This window comes from Dasypus novemcinctus, chromosome 10 (genome assembly GCF_030445035.2).
Source record: "Dasypus novemcinctus isolate mDasNov1 chromosome 10, mDasNov1.1.hap2, whole genome shotgun sequence".
NCBI lineage: Eukaryota > Metazoa > Chordata > Mammalia > Cingulata > Dasypodidae > Dasypus > Dasypus novemcinctus.
Genome location: NC_080682.1, coordinates 93,943,165 through 93,947,046, shown reverse-complemented (window position 1 = coordinate 93,947,046; position 3,882 = coordinate 93,943,165). Strand labels below are relative to the sequence as shown.

Below are 3,882 nucleotides of genomic sequence, written 5' to 3'. Positions count from 1 at the left end.
AGTTGGCGACCACACATCACAAGGGATACAAATTCCAGAGTCCAGGAGAGTTATTAAAAAGCAATAGCAGGAAGTAGATGTGGCTCAGGAGACTGGGCTCCTACCCACCACATGTGAGGTCACTGGTTCAGATCTTGGTGCCTCCTAAAGAAGTTGACATAACAAGATGACTCAATAAGAGGCATGCAGAGTTAAAACGGAAGGAAAGACTCAACAAAGCAGGGAATGGTGGTGGCTCAAGCATTTAGGCACCTTCCTCCTCTATCAGAGGCCCTGGATTCTGCTCCCAGTGCCTCTTAAAGTAACAAGGAAGATGAACAGACACAGCATGTGTAAAATAAAAAGGGGTTGGGGAGAAATAAATTAAAAAAATAAACCTTGGAAAAAAAAGCAATAGCAACAATACTCCAGAAAAAAAATCAAGATCGAGAAGTGTTACAATTATCTAAAATGTTCAGTTTTCAACAAAAATATATAAGACATGAAAAGAAACAGGATAGAGTAACCCTGCACTGAGAAACAAAGCAGTCAGTAGAAATTGATTTAAAGAGAAAGAATGATGTAATTCTATAAAGTGAATTGCTACAATTTGTTATTTTGAAGTATAATGAATGCAATAATAATAATTAATAATTTAATTGTGATTTTTGTTACCATTGTAAGATTGAGATACAATGGTGTTAATTTGCATATCTACTCTAAGACTCCTAAAATGAAAATGGCTGACACATTCCTCATTAAGGATGTAGTAGAATTTAAAGAAGAAAGTGGTCCTAAAGTACATAGCCACTTACTGAAAGTTGCCCAATATTTCTAAGAGCTATCACTACTTACATCAATAAGTTTTGTCAAGAGTATAGGAATGGCAACCGCAGCCTGTAGCCCGGTCCCTGAAACGTGATGGCAGAAAGCAAGCAAAGAAATAAAACAAATTCTATTCTAGTCTTTCATCCATGACGTATTCTCTTTTAACTTCCTCTTACAAAACACATGCTCTAATTCTTGATTGACAGTTATATTTACATAAAATAAGAGAAGAAACTCATGACAGGACTCTAAACTATAGCTAGAACATTGTAAATTCTCTATACATATAAACTATTATTAAACAGAGATCATTTAATCTCTATTTAATTTCATGGAAACTAGAATAAAATTCTGGGGTGGAGGTGTGTGCAGTCACTATGGCCAAGGAACAGGAAACCTCTCCTTTAAATGGCTTATTGGTAAACCCATGTGTTGAACATGTAAAATCAGTCTTTTCTTAGCTTTTGTGAACAGACTTCCTTGGTACAATGTGGTTGTTTGCCCATCACTTTTTCACATTTGGGGAACAGAGGATCATAAATCACAGAGTCTGTAAAAGCAGTGGGAATTATTAGGCTTCCCTTACCTAAATGAAATTGGATTGCTGAAGTAAGGGGAATCCATGGCAACTCATTTCCTCTGACAACCTATGCAAGAGCCCTTACGAGTATGAAATGATTCAAGTACGCTGTTATTATTGTTTTTAGATGAATGGTTCACACAACTAGGCTCTCAGGAGAAGCTGAGCAGCTGAAAATGAAGGACTCATTCTGGCAACTATGGCCAAGAAAATGTGTTTGATCTGGATATGGGGGTGGTATCCCAGGGGAGACTGGGCAAGACTACCTTCTATAGAGAATAGATATCTAGCAGATCACTAGCAGAGCCAGAACCAAGTCCAAGAGCACACAGCAATGGTAATTCCCAGAGAGAAAAGCAAGAGAAAAGGGAGAGTCAAGGAAAGCCAATGGCTAATTCCTAAAGAAACTGCAAGAATGATTTCTTTGGGAATGGGATTATGCTTATGATAGAGTCGAGTCAAATATTTTTAGTTTCTACAGATTTTTATACTTTTTCTGAATAAGTTTAATCATTATATATATATATTTCCATTTGAAGCATATACAATTATTCCCATCTTGAAGCTGAGGGCATTGGGGCTCAGGAACATACATACATTCACACAACTAAAAAGCAACATACATTAGAGTGTGAAACTAGATGTGTTGACCTCAAGTTCAGAAAAGGTCAATGCAAGGGCATCATGGTGGGGACCCAAAGGGAGAATAACATAGCTAATGAGATTCCTGCACTCTTGAGAGCTGGAAAAATAGGATTAAATATTCATAAAAGCCTGAGTTAGAACTAGGGAAAGAAAAATTTAGACTAAAAACTCACTAGAGGCTGGTGACTGAGGAGGTGGCTGCCGGAGACAGGATGCAGTAGGAAGCATAGAAAGGAGCAGAGGTAAGCGGGAGCTGCTCTTCGGTGCCTGTGCCTGGGGGAGGAGAACACCAGTCGGCCAAGCGCAGTGGTGAGGGTGTGAGCGGCAATGCAGCAAGTGTTGGATAACCTTTGGAGCTGTCCTCATCCAACAGAGCAGAATAGATTTAATTTTCCTCAAGGGGATTATGGAGAATTCCATTGTGAAATCACTTCTTAAGGTTCTTGAAAAGCTAGAAGATTAAAAACCAAAAGCTGCCAGTGACAATAATTTCCAATTAGTCAATGAAATTCTTGAAGGTAAGAGTCCTTTGATAAATGTGGCTGAAAATGTAGCAGCACTGGCTTGTATACTTAGAGGCTCACTTCCAGGTATTTGTAAAATGTCATTTTTATTATAATCCATGCAAAGATAACCTGATACCCTGCAAAGAAGCAGGATTGAAGTTTTCAACAGGAGAAATTCTTCAGAATAGAAACAGGGAAAATTCAAATTGGCGTCAGGCTAATCCTGTAAAAGAGGGAGGAAGCAATTGTTTCATTCCAAGGTGATTTCTGAAAGAAAAGAGAAAGGCATTTGTTAAAAGAGACTAGGACAACTCAGGATCTTTCTGTGGAACACTAAGTAGCGAAAAAAAAATGTTGTATTTCAACACTAGAAGTGCCAGAAGCACAAAATTTGATTGTCATGAAATGCAGATATATAAAGAGGTAGTGAAAATGCTCCCCTTCTAGAGCAAGACATTAGTTCTGATAGGAGACCAAGGGGCAGGCCAAAGAAGCTTGAAAAACAGGTTCAGAGTACTGAATCCCATCGATTTGGAACTACAGGGCCATTTGCTTCACAGAAACCAAAAGATGGGCAGGCGTATAAATTGGTATCATCATCTGAAATGAAAGCAGATTTTAAAGCTGGAAGGTATTTGGAACAGGGGAATATGAAAGAAATCTCTATGGAAGCAAGGTTGGCTCTATTCTTGAAGTTGTCCAAACTGGAAGAGCTTGCATTTTAGATGCCAGCCCACAATCACTGAAAAGTGTTGAGGGCAGCAGAGTTCAGGCCCTATGTTGTTCTTTATCGCTGTCTGAAACGAAAGACTTTACGTGCCATGTGCAAAGCTGTGGTGGATGCTGGAATCACTACCAAGCTTTTGACAGACTCTGACTTGAAGAAAGTTGATGTATTATGCCTCTGTAGATGCCTGTGATATTTAAAGATGTCTCTAAGTTTGCAGTTGGGAGTTTTGTGAATGATAAGTGTGCTTTTTGAAATGTGATATGGCCATTAGGATATTTGTTCTATTGTTTGTGTTGAGAAACAAATCCACTCAAAAATTTACAAAATTTGGAAAGAACTGTCAGCTGTTTTAGATATGTGTGTACATATTATGTATATATTATATAATATATATTATACATGCACTATATAATATGTATATATAATAAAATGATATATATTTTTATATTTCTGTTAGTGCATGTGCTTTTTGGTTCAATGATAAAGAAAAAAATTTCTCTCCCTGGAGATAAATGAACATAATATACAAATGCCCACAATCACTTCAGTTATTACCTTCCTTTAGCATTCTTGCATGGCATAAATTCTTCCTAAAACATGTTCAGGGATGCAGC

The 3,882-nt window shown here is 37.6% G+C and overlaps 1 pseudogene; it reads left to right on the top strand.

Annotated features, from left to right (window-relative positions):
• The first annotated feature begins 1,184 nt into the window (after positions 1-1,184).
• LOC131272951 (protein PALS2 pseudogene) lies at positions 1,185-3,458 on the top strand (annotated as a pseudogene).
• Positions 3,459-3,882: the final 424 nt, after the last annotated feature.